The sequence below is a fragment of the Lynx rufus genome, unplaced genomic scaffold (genome assembly GCF_022079265.1).
Source record: "Lynx rufus isolate CCGP_SWC_20201006 ecotype Redwood Valley unplaced genomic scaffold, mLynRuf1.p SCAF_3, whole genome shotgun sequence".
In the NCBI taxonomy this organism is placed as follows: Eukaryota; Metazoa; Chordata; class Mammalia; order Carnivora; family Felidae; genus Lynx; species Lynx rufus.
Genome location: NW_025814845.1, coordinates 162,185,752 through 162,208,311, shown reverse-complemented (window position 1 = coordinate 162,208,311; position 22,560 = coordinate 162,185,752). Strand labels below are relative to the sequence as shown.

Genomic DNA, 22,560 nt, shown 5'->3' with positions numbered 1-22,560 from the left:
AACTATGGAGAGAGTTCATATGTCCATCGACAGATGAACGGATAGAGATACGGTGTGTGTATGTATACACACACATACACATACACACACACACACACACACACACACACACACAGGAATATTATTCAGGCATCAAAAAGAATGAAATCTTGCCATTTGCAATAATGTGGATGGAGCTAGAATGTATTATGCTAAGCAAAATAAATCAGAGAAAGACAAACACCGTATGATTTCACTCATATGTGGAGTTTAAGAAACAAAACAGATGAACATATGGGGGAGGGAAGAAAAGAGAGGAAAATAAACCACAAGAGTGTCTTAACAATACAGAATAAATTAAGGGTTGATGGAGAGAGGTGGATGGGAGATGAGCTAGATGGGTGACGGGTACTTGTGATGAGCACCAGGTGTTGTATGTAAGGGATGAATTACCGAATTCTACGCCTGAAACCAGTATTGCACTGTATGTTAACTAAAATTTAAATTAAAAAAAAAAAAAGGAAAAAAGGTAGAATGAAAAAAAATGAACTACAAATCATCAAATGGGGAGTGGCTGGACAAATTATGACAGATCCACGTTATAGCAGGCAACCGTCTTAAAATCATTTAAGTTTGCAGAGAATATAACTCCGATGTAGACAATATAACTCAGGAGGATGTCAAAGATAGGTATGTTTTGTTTAAAAAGATAATAAGCAATGACAACACTAAGAGGTTCAACAATGAGGCTTCCCTGTGCCCCACCATGCCCGTACATGCATGCTCTCCCTCTCAGCACACCAGACAGAGCGCAGGCAAACCAGGGAGGTGGGCGGCCTTTCCTGTCTGCTCTGCAGAGGAGGAGGAGAAGGCCTTCCACAGAAACCAAGTAGTCAGACACGCTGTATAAAAAGACTTTCATGCCGAAAGTTTCCTAAAAATGCATCGGAAGGTCAAACCCAGATAAACAACTGACTTCCATCTTAGTAGGGGAGTTCCAGATCAGAATATAAGTTAATTACGAAACCTCCAACTACATCTACCCTTTTAACAGCCTTTGACCAGTGTTTCATACTTGTTCCTTATTTTTCTTTTCTTTCATAATTGAATACAGTAGATTGGCTTAGGTCCAATGACTGTCCCAATGAAATGAAAGACATGCTGCTTTCAATGCGTGCCCCAAACATTCCACTCTATCTTGTTCCCAATTGTATTAACTTTTAAATAATTTTTTTAAATGTTTGTTCATTTTTGAGAGAGACAGAGTGTGAGTGGGAGAGGGAGACACAGAATCTGAAGCAGTCTCAAGGCTCTGAGCTGTCGGCACAGAGCCCAATGAGGCGCTCGAACCCACAAACTGTGAGATCATGACCTGAGCCAAAGTCAGACACTCCACTGACTGAGCCACCTAGGCGCCCCTTTTTTTTAATAATTTTTTTAATGTTTATTTATTTTTGAGAGAGACAGACAATTGCATTAACTTTTAAAGACTGATGCTTCTGACCAGCACTTTCATTTGTGTTTTACTAATTTTTCGTTAAAGAGTCAAGGCAAAGTACAGGAAGACATTCGAGAAACTGCACAAACACAGCCTTGCGTGCAGGCATGGTGCAGCTGAACCTGAACTCGTGGCTGGGAGGGAGCCCTGCGTACAGTAACTCAACATGTATGTTCACTGACGGACTCACAAAAGGCCCATTTTGGTACATGATAAGAGTGTCAGAGCACAATATATAAAAGCAGAATACATGAAAGTTGAGATTCATTGTATTTTGAGCAAGAACACATGCCCAGGCTGAGACAACCCCTCTCAAGTCAGATATGGACATCTCCATGCATATAACATGGGCCACAAGCTAGAGAGACATGCCAAGAAGCCCCCCAGTACTGGAGAAAAACATCTGGACCAGACCAAAAGCACTATCTTCTACACCAGGCTGATGAGGAATAGTCATCTGATCTTTAGTGAGGAGGCACGCAAGCTGGTAACTAATCCACGGATTACTATTAATAGCGGTCTATTTACATTGAAGCAACTGTACATGAAACAAACTTGAATCCTCATTTCAGGGCAGGCATTTACTCTCAAACACTTTTGTCCACTTAAGATTGACTGTGGAATTAAAGAATTCTTCAGGTATCATTACATGCAGTTTGCTGGACTGAGTAACACAGAATTTTGACAGGCAACAACTCTGAAACAACTCCCCTTGCAGAGTCAGTCTTTAAAAAGCATAGCCTGACTGTGCTACGTTTTACAAAACAGTACTTGAACAGCAGTGCCATGAAATGAATCAAAATTGTCTCAAGCAAAGAGAACCTAATTGGATGGAAAATGAGAATTTGAGATTAAGAAAAATACATTTACATCTGAAAGTTTATTAAAAATCTAAACCTTTAGTGATAGTGAAAATACATGTATATAAAAATTGAAAACCACACAAGCATAAAGCCTAAAAGTTAATTTCTCACATTCCAACTGTAGAAAGGAGCTGTAAGAAGCACCCACCGTATGTGAACTTATAAGCTACACAATGGCATTTCCTAGGACAGCTGATGCTGAGAGGGTCCAGATTAAGACTTGCCACAGGAAAACAACTGCCTCCTTCTGTTATTCCTATCAGGAATGGCATCCGGGTTACCCTAGCTTTCCCTTATCCCAGGAGGAGACACAAATATATGACTGAACAATGTGACGCTCCTGGAGTTCTTATTGATGAACCAGAATTTCAAGTCACAGTTCCTATATGTTTTCTTCAGATTACAAACCACAAATTAGGGACCAGCTAGGACCAGCTAGATTTCCATGTAGAAAAGCAGTTTTGTAAGAGCTGTATCCATGAATCCCTACTTACCACACTCCAGATTTAAAGAGATTACTAAACTCCCTTAAGAACATTCTTGTTTTGGATACATTCCATAGAAAAGAAACGGGAAGGTAAATGTACCGAAATGCTGAAACAGAGATTAGAGAGAAAAGAAAGACAGTCACCAACTGCTTTAAGTCACCAATGGGTAAGAAGTACAACAGGATGTCTGTTCACTCAATAAAAATTGACTATGTGCCTACTGTTAAAAAAGAGACAACAGGTCCAAAATGGAGTCACTTGTGCTAAGGCCACATCACCAACAGGGACTTAATTCCTAACCTAACTGCATTTTCAGCCTCTCCTAGAAATGTAATCTTAACTAGTCAGTCTGGAACTAGCTGGCAGCACTAGTGGGGTAATGTGCCTGACAGACTCCTGCTAGTCCCCAAAGGAAGGTGACTTTGCCTGAAACATTCTACTCTTTGCTAGTGACTTCCACGTCCCTTCTCATTCTGCCTATAAAAGTCTTTCATTTTGGGGGCGCCTGGGTGGCTCAGTGTGTTAAGCCAGCAACTTCGGCTCAGGTCATGATCTCATGGTTCATAGGTTTGAGCCCCGTGTCCTGCTCTGTGTTGACAGCTCGCAGCCTGGAGCCTGCTTTGGATTCTGTGTCTCCCTCTCTCTCTGCCCGCCCCACCCCCCACCCCCAACCCACACATGCTCTGTCTCTCTCTCTCAAAAATAAACGTTAAAAAAAAAAAAAAAGTCTTTCATTTTGTACAGCTCTTTGGAGCTTCTTTCTATTTTCTAGATGGGATGCTACCACCACCCAATTCATGAATGGTTGAAAAAGCCAACAAGATCTTTAAAATTTACTCAGTTGAATTTTGTTTTTCAACACATTTGGTGACAGCTGTGAGATCCGAAGGAAACTTCTGACAGCTTCAGGGACAACAAGAAACACAAGCATGTTACCCGGGAACCCTTCCAGTTCTCTTTCTTCCTGTTTTCCAGGGGCCATCGGTGAGTTCTTCTTGGTTCTGAGCTCAGCTCTTTGCACAAATTGACAATTAGATGGCTCCCCATCTAACTGGCTTTCTACAGTTCCCCATTTGATTAGAATCCCCAATCCTTGGTTTAGTCCTCAGATTCCACCTTGGGAACTGCTGGTGGTTCAGTCCACAGTTTCCCATTTGTTTAGAATCCCGGCCCACAGTCCCCATTCTTTGGAATCTGCTGCATTAGTTCTTTCCCCAGTCCCCAGTTCCATGTTAGTAATTGTTGGTGGTTACTGACCAGGGTCAGACTAGGTTCAATGTGATTTGTGTTGATGAAGGCTATTGTTAATCTCAGAAGCCAAAATCCACAAAACTAGTGAGCATACATGAACACTTAAAAGTTGTTAGAATATATGCTAGCTAACTCTTAAGACTCCTGTGTCTTAAGCTGGTCATCCAACTTAAGAATAGATTGGTTACCAAAAAATAAATAAATAATAAAAATTTTTTACAAAGGGGTGCCTGGGTGGCTCAGTCGGTTGAGCATCCAACTCTTGCTCTCAGCTCAGGTCTTGATCTCACAGTCGGGAGTTCAAGCCCCGTGTTGCACTCTGTGCTGGGCATGAAGCCTACTTAAAAATAAATGGATGAATGAATGACTCAATGAGTGAATAAATGAATTGGTCACAGAATAGCCTAGATTGACACTAGGTCACCTGCAGCCTCAAGAAAATTTCCATGTGATGAAGTACACCATAAAACACCTTATAATCATTAAACCAGCAACACATTTCCCTTAGGTTATTAGGTTGTCTCCAAGAGAATCAAAGCCTTAGCTTAAAAAAAAAAAAAAAAAAAAATCCTTAAATTCCAAACGGTTGAGTATGCCATCTTCCAGCCACCTGCTTATTTATTGACTAAAAACTATGGTTTAGGAAGCTATAAATATCTCCAAAAATCTTACTAAAGACAACCCAGAATTACAATGGCCAATATGGGAACATTCCAATTAAACAAGATCCTTTATTTAAGAAGTACACTTAAAAGCAAGCGCCTGGGTGGCTCAGTTGGTTGAGTGGCCAACTCTTGATTTCAGCTCAGGTCATGATCAGGGTCGTGGGATCAAATTCCATGTCAGGCCCTGTGCTAAGTGTGGAGCCTGCTTAAGATTCTCTCTCTCTCCCTTTGCCCCTCTCCCCAGCTTGTACTCTCTTTCTCTCTCTAAAAAAAAAAAAAAAAAAAAAAAAAAGGCTAAAAATTAAAAACAGCAAGGGTTTCCAAATCAAACAAACAGAATGGGATGGATACCTATTTTTATTGATGTATAGAAGCTTCCAAAAGTCTTCAAGATACCAAAATAGCTTCATTGAAAGTTTCATTGCGGGAGACTAGGAAGATGGCGGCGTAGGAGGACGCTGGGCTCACCGCGCGTCCTGCTGATCACTTAGATTCCACCTACACCTGCCTAAATAACCCAGAAAACCGCCAGAGGATTAGCAGAACAGAGTCACCGGACCCAAGTGCAGACGAGAGGCCCACGGAAGAGGGTAGGAAGGGCGGCGAGGCGGTGCGCGCTCCACGGACTGGCGGGAGGGAGCCGGGGCGGAGGGGCGGCTCGCCGGCCAAGCAGAGCCCCCGAGTCCGGCTTGCAAAAGCGGAGGGGCCTGACGGACTGTGTTCCGACAGCAAGCGCGACTTAGCGTCTGGGAGGTCATAAGTTAACAGCTCTGCTCAGAAAGCGGGAAGGCTGGAGGACAAAGGGAGGGTGAGCTGCGGAGCCCCCGGACGACAGAGCTCAGTTTGGCGGGGAACAAAGGCGCTCTCCAGCGCCATCTCCCCCGCCCATCCCCCAGCCAAAAGCCCAAAGGGAACCGGCTCCGGCCAGGGAAATTGCTCGCTCCGCGCGAACACCCAACTCTGTGCTTCTGCGGAGCCAAACCTCCGGCAGCGATCTGACTCCCTCCGGCTGCACAGGGCCCCTCCTGAAGTGGATCACCTAAGGAGAAGCGAGCTAAGCCTGCCCCCCCTGCCGCCGTGCACCTTGCCTTCCCACCCCAGCTAATACGCCAGATCCCCAGCATCACAAGCCTGGCAGTGTGCAAGTAGCCCAGACGGGCCACGCCACCCCACAGTGAATCCCGCCCCTAGGAGAGGGGAAGAGAAGGCACACACCAGTCTGACTGTGGCCCCAGCGGTGGGCTGGGGGCAGACATCAGGTCGGACTGCGGCCCCGCCCACCAACTCCAGTTATACACCACAGCACAGGGGAAGTGCCCTGCAGGCCCTCACCACACCAGGGACTATCCAAAATGACCAAGCGGAAGAATTCCCCCCAGAAGAATCTCCAGGAAATAACAACAGCTAATGAGCTGATCAAAAAGGATTTAAATAATATAACAGAAAGTGAATTTAGAATAATAGTCATAAAATTAATCGCTGGGCTGGAAAACAGCATACAGGACAGCAGAGAATCTCTTGCTACAGACATCAGGGGACTAATGAACAGGCACGAGGAGCTGAAAAACGCTTTAAAGGAAATGGAAAACAAAATGCAAACTGCCACAGCTCGGATGGAAGAGGCAGAGGAGAGAATAGGTGAACTAGAAGATAAAGTTATGGAAAAAGAGGAAGCTGAGAAAAAGAGAGATAAAAAAATCCAGGAGTATGAGGGGAAAATTAGAGAACTAAGTGATACACTAAAAAGAAATAATTTACGCATAATTGGTATCCCAGAGGAGGAAGAGAGAGGGAAAGGTGCTGAAGGGGTACTTGAAGAAATCATAGCTGAGAACTTCCCTGAACTGGGGAAGGAAAAAGGCATTGAAATCCAAGAGGCACAGAGAACTCCCTTCAGACGTAACTTGAATCGATCTTCTGCACGACATATCATAGTGAAATTGGCAAAATACAAGGATAAAGAGAAAATTCTGAAAGCAGCAAGGGGTAAACGTGCCCTCACATATAAAGGGAGACCTATAAGACTCGTGACTGATCTCTCTTTTGAAACGTGGCAGGCCAGAAAGAATTGGCACGAGATTTTCAGGGTGCTAGACAGCAAAAATATGCAGCCAAGAATCCTTTATCCAGCAAGTCTGTCATTTAGAATAGAAGGAGAGATAAAGGTCTTCCCAAACAAACAAAAACTGAAGGAATTTGTCACCACTAAACCAGCCCTACAAGAGATCCTAAGGGGGACCCTGTGAGACAAAGTACCAGAGACATCACTACAAGCATAAAACATACAGACATCACAATGACTCTAAACCCGTATCTTTCTATAATAACACTGAATGTAAATGGATTAAATGCGCCAACCAAAAGACATAGGGTATCAGAATGGATAAAAAAACAAGACCCATCTATTTGCTGTCTACAAGAGACTCATTTTAGACCTGAGGACACCTTTAGATTGAGAGTGAGGGGATGGAGAACTATTTATCATGCTACTGGAAGCCAGAAGAAAGCTGGAGTAGCCATACTTATATCAGACAAACTAGACTTTAAATTAAAGGCTGTAACAAGAGATGAAGAAGGACATTATATAATAGTTACAGGGTCTATCCATCAGGAAGAGCTAACAATTATAAATGTCTATGCGCCGAATACCGGAGCCCCCAAATATATAAAACAATTACTCATAAACATAAGCAACCTTATTGATAAGAATGTGGTAATTGCTGGGGACTTTAACACCCCACTTACAGAAATGGATAGATCATCTAGACACACGGTCAATAAAGAAACAAGGGCCCTGAATGAGACACTGGATCAGATGGACTTGACAGATATATTTAGAACTCTGCATCCCAAAGCAACAGAATATACTTTCTTCTCGAGTGCACATGGAACATTCTCCAAGATAGATCATATACTGGGTCACAAATCAGCCCTTCATAAGTTTACAAGAATTGAAATTATACCATGCATACTTTCAGACCACAATGCTATGAAGCTTGAAGTCAACCACAGGAAAAAGTCTGGAAAACCTCCAAAAGCATGGAGGTTAAAGAACACCCTACTCACGAATGAGTGGGTCAACCAGGCAATTAGAGAAGAAATCAAAAAATATATGGAAACAAACGAAAATGAAAATACAACAATCCAAACGCTTTGGGACGCAGCGAAGGCAGTCCTGAGAGGAAAATACATCGCAATCCAGGCCTATCTCAAGAAACAAGAAAAATCCCAAATACAAAATCTAACAGCACACCTAAAGGAAATAGAAGCAGAACAGCAAAGGCAGCCTAAACCCAGCAGAAGAAGAGAAATAATAAAGATCAGAGCAGAAATAAACAATATAGAATCTAAAAAAACTGTAGAGCAGATCAACGAAACCAAGAGTTGGTTTTTTGAAAAAATAAACAAAATTGACAAACCTCTAGCCAGGCTTCTCAAAAAGAAAAGGGAGATGACCCAAATAGATAAACTCATGAATGAAAATGGAATTATTACAACCAATCCCTCAGAGATACAAACAATTATCAGGGAATACTATGAAAAATTATATGCCAACAAATTGGACAACCTGGAAGAAATGGACAAATTCCTGAACACCCACATTCTTCCAAAACTCAATCAGGAGGAAATAGAAAGCTTGAACAGACCCATAACCAGCGAAGAAATTGAATCGGTTATCAAAAATCTCCCAACAAATAAGAGTCCAGGACCAGATGGCTTCCCAGGGGAGTTCTACCAGACGTTTAAAGCAGAGATAATACCTATCCTTCTCAAGCTATTCCAAGAAATAGAAAGGGAAGGAAAACTTCCAGACTCATTCTATGAAGCCAGTATTACTTTGATTCCTAAACCAGACAGAGACCCAGTAAAAAAAGAGAACTACAGGCCAATATCCCTGATGAATATGGATGCCAAAATTCTCAATAAGATACTAGCAAATCGAATTCAACAGCATATAAAAAGAATTATTCACCATGATCAAGTGGGATTCATTCCTGGGATGCAGGGCTGGTTCAACATTCGCAAATCAATCAACGTGATACATCACATTAACAAAAAAAAAGAGAAGAACCATATGATCCTGTCAATCGATGCAGAAAAGGCCTTTGATAAAATCCAGCACCCTTTCTTAATAAAAACCCTTGAGAAAGTCGGGATAGAAGGAACATACTTAAAGATCATAAAAGCCATTTATGAAAAGCCCACAGCTAACATCATCCTCAACGGGGAAAAACTGAGAGCTTTTTCCCTGAGATCAGGAACACGACAGGGATGCCCACTCTCACCGTTGTTATTTAACATAGTGCTGGAAGTTCTAGCATCAGCAATCAGACAACAAAAGGAAATCAAAGGCATCCAAATTGGCAAAGATGAAGTCAAGCTTTCGCTTTTTGCAGATGACATGATATTATACATGGAAAATCCGATAGACTCCACCAAAAGTCTGCTAGAACTGATACAAGAATTCAGCAAAGTTGCAGGATACAAAATCAATGTACAGAAATCAGTTGCATTCTTATACACTAACAATGAAGCAACAGAAAGACAAATAAAGAAACTGATCCCATTCACAATTGCACCAAAAAGCATAAAATACCTAGGAATAAATCTAACCAAAGATGTAAAGGATCTGTATGCTGAAAACTATAGAAAGCTTATGAAGGTAATTGAAGAAGATTTAAAGAAATGGAAAGACATTCCCTGCTCATGGATTGGAAAAATAAATATTGTCAAAATGTCAATACTACCCAAAGCTATCTACACATTCAATGCAATCCCAATCAAAATTGCACCAGCATTCTTCTCGAAACTAGAACAAGCAATCCTAAAATTCATATGGAACCACAAAAGGCCCCGAATAGCCAAAGGAATTTTGAAGAAGAAGACCAAAGCAGGAGGCATCACAATCCCAGACTTCAGCCTCTACTACAAAGCTGTCATCATCAAGACAGCATGGTATTGGCACAAAAACAGACACACAGACCAATGGAATAGAATAGAAACCCCAGAACTAGACCCACAAACATATGGCCAACTCATCTTTGACAAAGCAGGAAAGAACATCCAATGGAAAAAAGACAGCCTCTTTAACAAATGGTGCTGGGAGAACTGGACAGCAACATGCAGAAGGTTGAAACTAGACCACTTTCTCACACCATTTACAAAAATAAACTCAAAATGGATAAAGGACCTAAATGTGAGACAGGAAACCATCAGAACCTTAGAGGAGAAAGCAGGAAAAGACCTCTCTGACCTCAGCCGTAGCAATCTCTTACTCGACACATCCCCAAAGGCAAGGGAATTAAAAGCAAAAGTGAATTACTGGGACCTTATGAAGATAAAAAGCTTCTGCACAGCAAAGGAAACAACCAACAAAACTAAAAGACAACCAACGGAATGGGAAAAGATATTTGCAAATGACATATCGGACAAAGGGCTAGTATCTAAAATCTATAAAGAGCTCACCAAACTCCACACCCGAAAAACAAATAACCCAGTGAAGAAATGGGCAGAAAACATGAATAGACACTTTTCTAAAGAAGACATCCAGATGGCCAACAGGCACATGAAAAGATGTTCAGCGTCGCTCCTTATCAGGGAAATACAAATCAAAACCACACTCAGGTATCACCTCACGCCAGTCAGAGTGGCCAAAATGAACAAATCAGGAGACTATAGATGCTGGAGAGGATGTGGAGAAACGGGAACCCTCTTGCACTGTTGGTGGGAATGCAAATTGGTGCAGCCGCTCTGGAAAACAGTGTGGAGGTTCCTCAGAAAATTAAAAATAGACCTACCCTATGACCCAGCAATAGCACTGCTAGGAATCTACCCAAGGGATACAGGAGTACTGATGCATAGGGGCACTTGTACCCCAATGTTCATAGCAGCACTCTCAACAATAGCCAAATTATGGAAAGAGCCTAAATGTCCATCAACTGATGAATGGATAAAGAAATTGTGGTTTATATACACAATGGAATACTACGTGGCAATGAGAAAAAATGAAATATGGCCTTTTGTAGCAACGTGGATGGAACTGGAGAGTGTGATGCTAAGTGAAATAAGCCATACAGAGAAAGACAGATACCATATGGTTTCACTCTTATGTGGATCCTGAGAAACTCAACAGGAACCCATGGGGGAGGGGAAGGGAGAAAAAAAAAAGACGTTAGAGTGGGAGAGAGCCAAAGCATAAGAGACTGTTAAAAACTGAGAACAAACTGAGGGTTGATGGGGGGTGGGAGGGAGGGGCGGGTGGGTGATGGGTATTGAGGAGGGCACCTTTTGGGATGAGCACTGGGTGTTGTATGGAAACCAATTTGTCAATAAACTTCATAAAAAAAAAAAAAAAAAAAAAAAAAAAAGAAAGTTTCATTGCAAAAGGTAATGAAAAATTAAACAAACAAAAGGTATATAAAACAACACCTAGGTCTCCCACATCGCACCCTCTCAGGGGTCCCTCATCAAAAAACTGGCCCTGAAATCAATGTTTCATTTGCAATCAACTGGGACACTGGAAAAATGGTTTTCTCAAAGGTCCCATGCACATCCTTCAGCACCAACTCGAATGCTCCATATCTGCCTCTGAAGGAAGGACCCCACAGATGAAACTGAAGGATTTTCTGATAAAGTGCTACATTATTCCCTTAAACAGCCAAGGGGAAACTGAAATTAATACTAATGAAAAAACCCTTACCAAATCCTGGCTGACACTGGAGCTACACTCTCTACTTTAAACCCCACTCAGAGTCGACCGATGGGATCCTGAAAGACTAGCAGAAGCTGGCTAAGGTGAGAATTCTTACCTGAGTCAGCTCTTCCTGGTATCTGTCTGTCGTAGTCAGTAGAGAGAGGAAAAGAAAATATCTTTTGCATCTTCTTTGGGGATGCCTCTTGAGTCCAAGGGGTTGTTCAATACTGCCAGGAATATTTACTGTTTGTCCCAGCTTGAACTTGACAAAATATTTGAAAGGCCTTGTGTGTGTGTGTGTGATTTTATTTTTAAGTAATGTCTACACTCAACATGGGGCTTGAACTCACAACCCCAAGATCAAGAGTCACACACTCTACCAACAGAGCCAGTCAGGTACCCCTGAAAGGACTTTTTAAAGTAACACAGTGGTCAGAAGTTGACCACACTGGATCAGAGCCTGATAGGAATTTCTTTTTAGCCCTTCTCCCCAAGCTAAAATTATGTATCCAGAAAGAAAAAAACTTCTGAAGACTTTGTGGAAGGATTTGCTAAAACACTGAAAAGGCAAACAGCTCTAAACTCAGAACACAGAGATCTTTGATCTTCATCTTAGTTGGAAATCTTACTGATATAAAGAAAAAAAAAAAGCAAATTAATGTGCTTTAAATGGGTGGATCAACCAACATATGCTATCATTTAAGTTACAACCCAATTCCTTGAGAAATTAAAAGCAACTGTCCTTATCTTACAAATCTTTGCAAAACCAGAAATGCAGCTCCAGAAACAATTCAAAGTCCACCTATCCTTTTCACCAATCCCCAAACCTGCCTTACTTTTCTCAAAAGGTTTGTAAGGACTGTAAAAATTCTGACCTTAGGGAACAAAAGTACTTCTTAGAGAAACTAGCACTCTTTCCCTGTGGTTTTGAGAGGTAAATGCTCTACCTGGTTGTCTCCAGGAACTCTTATCTAGACCATCCCTAATTCCTAGGAATGAAGAAAAAAGTGGGGAGAGGCTTTCTACAAATACGAATTGCTACAGAAGGTCCCTTGTCCCAAATCTGGTTCACGGCTTCTATAAGATTACTTTTAAGGACAACTATAAATCTTAAGTGCCTTCCCCACAAATATTAGTAGAAAAAGCTTTCAACATCTTTGTAGATAACCTCACTTCATCTACCAGAAACTTGATTTGGATCCAAATGCTTTTACAAACTAGTAAGTTTTGCATTATCATACCCTAATATTTTTTTTAAGTTTATTTATTTATTTATTTATTTAGAGAAAAGCATGAGTGGGGGAGGGACAGAGACAGAGGGAGGGAAGGAGAGAGGGAGAGACAGAGAGACAGAGAGAGAGAGAGAGAGAGAGAGAGAGAGAATATCAAGCAGGTTTTGCACTGTCAGTGCAGAGCCCGATGTGGAGCTCAACCTCATGAACCATGAGATCATGACCTGAGCCGAAGTTGGAAGCTTAACTGACTAAGCTACCCAGGTGCTCCTTTATTGCTAAAATTTTCAATGAAAGCTATAAGGTCTCTCTTTGCATATGTCTGCATGTTTACATATATCTTTACATAAATGCATTATAGATGTGTGGTATTTTCTTCCTCTGAATGGTATTGACAAAATTAATGTGTTTGTATTTAATTGGCTTAAAAACAAACAAGCATTTATATGAATTAAGTATTCCTAACACTCAGAAATATGATAGGAACTAACCCAAATGGTCTTCAAGTTCACATGATCTGGGAAAATATCTGGTATTAAAGTTAATTTAAATTTGTTGGTTTAATTAAAATAGACATGTCTTAAGGTGCCTCGGTGGCTCAGTCAGTTAAGCATCAGACTTCAGCTCAGGTCATGATCTCACGGTTTGTGAATTCGAGCCCCGTGTTGGGCTCTGGGCTGACAGCTCAGAGCCCGGGGACTCTGTGTCTCCCTCTCTCTCTCTCTGTCCCTTCCCTGCTCACATGCTGTCTGTCTGTCTGTCTCTCTCTCTCTCAAAAATAAACATAAAAAAATAGACATGTCCTAGACAAGGCAGTTGAGGAGGAGGGAGCAATTGGAAGCGGGGGGAGGCTAGCTTGGCGTGCACTCCAGACCTCGGGAACGTTATTGTGCGTAGGTCCGCTGATTTTGGAAGACCGTTTCCCAGAAGGAAAGATATTTGGTTTTCACAACCCAAGGATGTAACCAAGTATAGAGGGCTGCTGTATTTGCAGAGCTAAGTCCTCCAGTTCTTGATTCACTGACAGTAAATGCTATGAAAAAGACTTCCAGAGCTGTCCTGGGTTGCATGAGACTCACTGAGGAGACATCTGGAATGCCTGTGTCCTGTTTGTGAAAAGATGGAAGAAACTGCCAGCAGTATAAACAAACAAACAAACAAACAAACAAACAAACTGGAATCATGTAGCAGATGCAAGGACAGGACCCAGTCTGAAGACAACACTGAAACCAAAGACAGTGAAGACTCTATCTGGAAACAGGATAAAAAGCAACCAGATCAGTAAACTACAGAAGGAATTTAAACGTCACAATTCTGATGCTCACAGTACCACCTCAAGTGCCTCCCCAGCTCAGTCTCCTTGTTATGGTAACCAGTCAGATGATGGCTCAGATACAGAGATGGCTCCTGGCTCCAACAGAATGCCCATTTTCCTTTTTAGACTTTACATACTGGAAAAGACAGAAAATATGTTGTGGGATTATCTATAAAGGCCATTTTGGAGAAGTCCTCATTGTCACACACCTATTGTCACACACCTAAGCCTTGCTGCAACAATAAGAAAGCAGCTGCTGACAAGCCGGAGGAGCGGGGGCCAGCGCCTCTGCCCATCTCCACTCAGGAGTGGTGACTGAGGTTTAGGTAGAAAGGGAACAACAACAACAACAACAACAAAAACGATTTAAATTTTGGAAAGAAAACAAAGCAACAAAACCCTCCTATTTTTAACTTTGGATACTTGCTATTCTGCCAAAAGACACTTTCTAGAATAGCTTTGAATGGGTTGTTATTTCTCCTCCAATTCCACAAAGTCTGAAGCCAGTGTCCAGCTTACTAAAAGAAAAAAAGTATACATAATATTTAAGATGTTGAGTATTTCATAGGAAAGCTGGATGCTGCTATAAAGTGCTCTTTAAGACTTTTTTTTTTTTTAATCCCCTTCTAATGAATGAAACTAGGGGAATTTCAGGGGACAGAGATGGGATTTGTTGTATGATAAACGTATGTAGTTTTACTCTTTCTATATTAAGAAGCAGTGGTTGGGGCATTTTTAAGATGGCTGGCTGTCCTTGTTTTCCTTCATGATAATAAATTTGTCATAACTCAGTAACATGGACTTGCCCCAAGAGGTAGTTGTTAATAATTTAAGGTCTTGCCAAGGCTCTGATGATTCAAACCTGTACTACTGAATATTAAGCAGGACATAAGTTCTCTGGTGCAAATACCTTGAAGGAGTAATTTCTAAACATACAGAGAGGTAACTTGAGTGTGTATGTTGCATCCTCTGTCACCTCCCTCCATACTGATTTTTGATAAAGATTTTAATCTATATTGAAACTGCTAAAACAGAATCAAAGCTCCTCTGGGGAAATGTAAAGTTTTAGGATGAGCAATCCTAAATGAAGAGTACCAAAGCATTACCGCATGGTGGAGATCACAGTCTATTAAAAATGTTAAATTACCTAAAAAATTGTGCAAGTCTTCAGAATGGCATACACACAAAAACAAAGGTTAATGTTTCTTTGGGCACATTTCTTAAGACAGTCTGCCTAGTGGGTAAATAATTGACTTTTGTTTGTGTTACATGACTGGTGACTTCATTGAAAATCTGCACAATTCAGTTTTAGCTCTGGATTACTTCAGTTGACCTTTGCAAAGGTTTTGTCTGTGTAGAGTGGTTGTTTGATTGGTTTTACTCTATTAGGGCTTGGGTGTTTTTTTTTTTCCCCCCACTCTATATTGAAGTAAAATTATACTAAAAGAAAAGAGAGGTGTGTGTTAATGCTGAGTGGGCTGGTTTAGGTTTGACTTCTTTGTTAACAGGCTTTGTTAACATTGAAATGTTAGATGATGCATCCTGAACACGAAGCTCTTCAATTCTAAAATCTTCATTTGAAGGCTTTTTACTTAAAAAAAAAAAAAAAAAAAAAAGGCTTTTTACTTGAACCCAAACCAAAGTACTCTCATTGCCTCTTTTCTAAACGTTCAGGAATAACCTATCACTGGTTCAGACTTTTCATAATTAGGATCATTTGCCTACCTTATAATAACATGACATTGTGTTTATTTTTAAAACTGGATTTTAAAAATTAGACAGTATAAGTAACAGTAAGGAGTGAGCCACTTTTTATGGGTACCCTATAGTTTTATAGTTCTTAATCTAAATTTAAAATTTTATATTTCTTCCTTATGGCAAAAACAAGCCACCATATGCACAGAATACACCGTGGGTTGGGTTGGCTCTCCCACAGCCTCTGCGGTGAATTCCAAGAGCATCAGCCACTATCATCTTCCTCCTGTTGTTTCAAAAAAAATTTTTTTTGTACATTTTGGCTACAGTATTGGTGGTAGAATATATTATAATATGGATCATCTATACTTCTGATTTATTACTAGACCTCAATCACAGCCTTCTTTTTCCTCTTCCACCTCTTTGCCTGTAGGATGTACTGTATGTAGTCATGCACTTTGTATTAATATATTAGAAATCTACAAATGTGTTTTGTACTTTTTACACTGTTGGAGATTTACAATCAAAAGTTTTACTAGGATATTGAATAAATTTAGTCTTACTAGAAAATAAAAAAAATAAACATGTCTTCAGCATTATCAGCATTAAATATAATGCAGACATACAACATTTATTCTACATGGGTTTACTAATCAAATAAACTCATTATCTATATGATAATATGATATGAATATATGTTATCTATATTATATCATCAATAGGAAAAATAATCGGATGATGGCTGTCTTTGTCTAATGTCTCATAAAGTCTCTGTGGGTAGTCTAAACAAAAGTGTATGCTTCTAAAAATTATTAAATATATTCATTATTTGCCAACATGAAGAATGCTGGTTTAACATGCAGTTCACAACAGCTTACATCTCAGTTTTCACTAGAAATTAGTTTCTAAGGGTTAAAAATTCTAAATAATATGCAGTAAAAGCTACTGGAAATAATAAGAGAAACATCTCTGTACACAAGGAAAGGAGCATGTGTGTTTTCAGTAAGAGAAGCTATGAGGAACAGAGAGGCATTTTTGTTAAGGGAAAATAAATTTTGTCCTTAAGTGAGGCTACTTCAGAATGGGAAAGTGGGAAAAACACAGGACAAAATATGAATGTAAAAAAGACCTAGAATGTTTGTAAAAAAGGAATATTGGGAAAGGAATTTTATGTGTGGTCAAGTTGGCTAAGATTAAAATTAATTTATCTGAGGGGTGTCTGGGTGGCTCAGTCAGTTGAACGTCCATCTGTCTTGCTTTAGGCTCAGGTCATGATCTCATCACTGTGGGATTGAACCCCGTGTGTGCTAGGTGTGGGACCTGCTTAGGGTTTTCTCTCTCCCTCTCTCTCTCAAAAAAAAAAAAAAAAATTATTTGAATAAAAAAGGAGTTTCAATATCAAAAATAAGATGGTACAAAATTTGAATTTGGTTTCTCTCTTTTAAAATGGCAAAGCTTTCTTGGACTACTGATCTAAATAAAGTCTTTCTGACCCTGAACTAACTAGAATTTTGCAGAGGGCTCCTGGAAGATGTCAAAAGATTTATTCTCTCTCTTTATACAAAAGGGTATGTAAAACTAATTGGGCTTATTTGCTATGTTAAATTATATGGGAAGCATTGTTATATGAGATGTAATACTAAGCTTTCTTTATATTATATTTGTGTTGGTATGTAAGTGTTCCAGAAACTGTATGAAATTCCTGGATCTCTATGTTTCCTATAATAATGTTATCAATAATAATTCCAGTTATTATACTAAAATGTTGTATATCACAGAAATTACTCAATTCCCTTATCAAATAAACTCTCATCATTTTTAAGTCTTCATCATTTGCAGAAAGTTACTGTTCTATTCTCCTACTCTGATGCTCTTATGGAAGTGTTTCTGCAGAAGTACTTCAAAGAGAATAGGTTTGTACTTGGGAAAGAACTTTGCCAAGTACAGGTTTCTGATAACTTTAAGATCATAAAATTGTCCTCAGTAAAAATTTCCCGAATTAATGGGAGAACTGGATTCAAGCAGAACAAACATTAATTAAATGGGACTGAATGACCTGAGGAGGAAGATTATGCCTTTTGGTTTGAAATACTGCTGGTTCCTCGATGTTTTGTTTTCCTTTCCAGATTTAAGCAAACCTTCTTTTTATTTTTTAAAAAAATTTTAAATGTTTATTTATTTTTGAGAGAGACAGAGAGAGACAGAGTGTGTGTGGGGGAGGGGCAGGGAAAGGGGGAGACACAGAATCTGAAGCAGTCTTCAGGGTCTGAACTGTCAGCACAGAGCCCGACGCAGGGCTCAACCTCATGGACCATGAGATCATGACCTGAGCTGAAGTCAGACGCTTAACAGACTGAGCCACCCAGGCACCCCTAAGGAGACCTTCTAAGCTATGCCTGACTTACAGCAATTTTATAAAGCATACCTTTGTAACAAAGGTATGAATGAAACATCTACTTTTTCTCCTTACCTGGTCCCTCCAGAATCCAGAAACTCTTGAGTATTCTTTTCATGGTAATACAGCTAGGTATTTGATAAGTCCAATAAGACACTGTTCTCCTTGTAACAAGACACAGTTAAAAACTTGGGCTATATTATCGAGGCCTTGACTGAAATGTTACATTTAAGAGAGATGTGTGTAGACTCAGATATGGCCAGACAGCTTCAAGGAACTGCTTGGAAAAATCACTGGGTACCTTGCTTATAAAAGGTTCCTAGCAGTCTTACCAGATGACTAAGAAAGGTCACTTACTGGCAGCCCCAGAAACCCCAGGATATTTAGGGGAAACTTGAGAAGAGAAAATTCACCTAAATTATAGGTACTGCAGGTAAAATCTGATGATAAATCCTTGGCTTGGCTTCCTGGCCTCAGAGATTGAAGAGTTCAATCTCATTCTTTATGAAGAGGTCCACAAAGCAGTCTTAAAAGGAGCTTATATGGCTAATCACTATTCTTGCTGCATTGACATAAGTAATCAGGCCAAGTTTAATGCAAACACATTAGTTTCACTGTGATCATTTTTAATTTAAAAAATGGGGATAACTGTAGAGAGAAAAACTGTTCACACTTTTGTAGATAGATTCTAGTCCTGTTAATTTTCTTTGAGGTTTTGTTATATACCCATAAACTAGATTGGATCCTAAATTCTTCTAGTTTCTTCAAATATTTGGCTATGATTCTCCAAACTAACATTTCTAATTTTCTTCCACCCTTCTAATTTGGAATCAATAAAGACAAAGACTGCCCTTCAGTTTCCTTGGAAGAGACTACACCAGGTCCTCCTCTCCCAGATGGCAGCCAGGCTCTCTGACCAGGAAGAGAAATAGCTAACACCAAGGTAGACTACTCCCACCCAAGTCACTAGAGCAAGACTTCATACTTTAAACATGAAATCCTTTCTTCCTCCTTTTCTGTCCTTTACTCTGGCATTGGCCTGGAAAGATAACACCATCATCTGTATGTCCCAGGCCATTGCTAAGGGGGTAATCTAACCTCCAAACAACTATTGGATGTACCACAATGCTGGCGATTCTGTAACTCTGTCACAAACTTCTGATTTCCAATGTCCCAGTTTCTCTGAACAAACTCTGCTCCATCTCTATTGCATCAGACTCTCTAACCCTGGGGGTCCATTTCCCATTCTCTGGTTAACAATCGCAGGGTACCCAGGGAACCTTGCATCCAGGCTCTACACAAAGAAAGGGACACAAGGCAAAGGTAACCAGAATAAAACCACCTGTGTGGTACACAGACCCTTAAATTTTACTGGCCTTCATTCCAGTCCTGTGCCAAGGATCCAAATGGGAATTACCAGGAAGCATTCACGATTCAGTATTAGCTCCCTTTGGCAGGTCCTTGCTTTCCTGGCTAGGAGTACATATGAGGCTATTATCAAGAAACTCTCCTTAACTCTTAAAGCAATAGCTGCCCAACAAAAATCCTTAGACTCTCTGGGCAAAGTTGTTCCTGATAATAGGACAGTCCTTGATTATCTTTAAGCTGAGCAAGGTGTCTGTGCTACGGCCAACACTACTTACTGTGCCTGGATTAACACTTCAGAGAAGTTGATACTCAGCTACATAAAATCACTGAACTAAGCCATTTGACTTAAGAAAGTGACTCAACACGGTCTGTCTTTATTCGATTTTGATTGGGTTAGGTCTTGGGGGCCATGGTCTTGAAGCACACTCCAGACGTTGGGAATTACCCTGTGTGTAAAAATCATAGCAATCTCCCTAGCATGCTGTATTTCCTCAAAAAGTTGTAAATGCATGTTCACAGCCACTAATCATCAAGTGATTGCCCTAAGACTGGAATGTCAAAAAAGGAATGAGGAGAATTACTGACTGAAAAAAATGTGAACCTGAAGCCATGACCTGTGCATTCCACATAGACTCAGCAAAAAGAAGTCATGACCTATGAATAATCACAGAGCATCAGCAAAAACTGTTAGAACTTCAGAGCAGTAGCTGGGAGTGACACTGATGCCTTAAATCTTGATCACATCTCTCAGTTAAGCTCAAAGTCTGATCAAAAGGGAGGAACTGTAAAAAAGAGACAACAGGCCTAAAATGGAGTCAGTCACTTGTGCTAAGCCCATGTCACAAAAGTGAAATTTAAGGGGGGCATCTAACCTAACTGTAGCTTCAGCCTCTGCCAGGAATGTAATCTTAGTCTGGAATTACCTGGTCTGCACTAATGAGGTAATCTGCCTGATGGGGCCCCTGCCATCCTCCAAAGAAAGGTGACCTTACCTGAAACAATCCACTCTTTGCTAGTGACTTCCTTGTCCTGCCCCCTTCTGCCTATCAAAGTCTTTCATTTTGTGCAGCTCCTCAGAGAGCCTTTCTGTTTGCTAGATGGGGCGCTGCCCAATTCATGAATTGTTGAATAAAGCCAGTAAGATCCTTAAAATTTACTCAGTTGAGATTTCTTTTTTTAACATTTAACACTACTATGGCCAGTCACTCTGGTGTACTGGACTTTCCAAACAAAACAGATTAGAAAGCCAAGTGTGAACATGTGGAAAAAGATTTAATCTGGCTGAAGGTTTCTCAGCTAAAATAGCCCCCCAGGAAGGTAGCGAGGCAGTCACACCAACTGCTGAGAGAAAAGTGCACAATCGTTCTCATTTGTTCGACAAGTGCTAATGAAGTGTCTTGTGCTTCCTAGGTATTGTGGGAAATTTGACACCGAATCAAGGCATTTTCTTCACTCACTGCAGAGCCTGGTCAGCAGCCCCCAAAGCCAGAAGTCAGTCCTCAAGGTCAGCCACAGGCAGAGATCCAATAACAACAGCAGAGACATCAAGTACCAAGTGAGCGCAGGAGGCAGCAGGGGAGAGGAACGCCATGAGGAGAGCCACTGTGAGTGACGGGTCAGGGTGGGTCTAAAGCTGTGTCCCAAAAGACAAGAAGGCTTCAGGTCATTGGGCAGGTGCAGGAGCAGCGTTCTTTAGGATGCCCCCCTTTCGGAAGTGCCACGTGCAAAGGCTAGCAGGAGGGTTGAAAAGGGGGTTTTGAGAGCCACAAACCTGCTAAGCTGGTGACAGTGGATTGAGAGAAATGTGAAGCAAAGAGGTTTAGCCTTGAAGGATTATGACGAAAGTGTCCTTTCAAAAGCATGAAAGATGGACGAGTAAGATGGGGCTAAGGAGGTCAGGTGAGGGATCATTGCAGTGATTTGTTATGACACTGAATTAGTGTGGGCAGTGGGAACAGAGAGGGAAAACAGGATATGTGGCATGAAGGAGGGCTGAAAGGCTCTGGAGCCTTTAAATGGGAGGGTATGGAGCAGGAAGAGAGCAGGTTCTAAGAGACGAGATTCAGAATTGGCACTCATGGCTAGGTTACTGACGGGAAGATGGGCTGGTGACACAGGAAAGGGATGCTAGGAAGGGATCTGGCTTAGGGAAGAAGTCTAGGATTTCCATTTGGTAATGATTTGCGGAGAAGTAAATAGACATGGGTATGGAGCTGAGGATAAGGCTCAGGGTTGGATACACAGACTTTGGAGAGAATATGGTTGATAAAGATGTGATGAGAACAGCCTGGCAAACAGAATATTAAAAAGCAGTAGGCAATCAGTTCAGGTGCAGAGAGAGACAGAGGGGATGGAGCAGGAATGAACAGAAAGCATCAAGACAAAGCTCTGGGGAAAGGAAATGCACTAGGGGAGAAGTGAGAGAAACTGGGCCATGCAGTCAGGCTGGGATGGAATGTCAAAGACATTCTGGGATGCCCATTCTGAAAACCTGCCCTCTGAATAATGAAAATAGAATATTTAGTTAGAAGGGAACTTAGAGATCACCAAGCCCAAACCCTTCATTTTAAGTTTGAGAAAACGTAAGCCCGAAAGTTACCCAGTTTTCCACAGAGAAGAAATGAAAAGATAAATGGACCATAAGGTACTTGCCTGAGGTAACAGCTCTGAGAAAATGGAGAAGCCAGGACTAAAAGCCAGTTGTCTTCTCTTCTATTAAGATTATTATGTTCATTTATGCTTCCCAACATACTTTATATACAAATGGTCTCAATTTCTGACATCGAGTAGTCCCCTTGTGTTATAAATCCACACAATCAGAGAAACACTAAATAAATTTTGATTCCTAGGATAAGTTCTCTTCCCTAAAGCCCTGTATTCTCTTTGAAATCCTCTCTGCTTTGTAGTGTTGAGGTACTGATGCCTATAAGGAGCATTTCAAACAGGGACAGAGATGGTGACTCAGAGAATGAAGCACAGATGAAAATGGGGAGTGGGGTTCCTGAAGGTTCAGAGGACAAGATGGTCAGTCCCCACAGTAAACTGGCCATCTGGAAAATCAAGGAAGATCTACTCAGACTTAAGATCTGATGAGGCCATGGCGATCACACAACTGGC

General features: G+C 40.8%; 1 protein-coding gene and 1 pseudogene across 4 annotated transcripts in view; one reads left to right on the top strand and one right to left on the bottom strand.

Moving 5' to 3' along the window:
* IKBKB (inhibitor of nuclear factor kappa B kinase subunit beta) overlaps positions 1 to 22,560 on the bottom strand; it is a 79,373-nt gene that overhangs the window by 27,884 nt on the left and 28,929 nt on the right. The gene's annotated exons all lie outside the window — the stretch shown is intronic.
* Positions 1,824 to 14,300, top strand: LOC124520412 (SIN3-HDAC complex-associated factor-like; annotated as a pseudogene).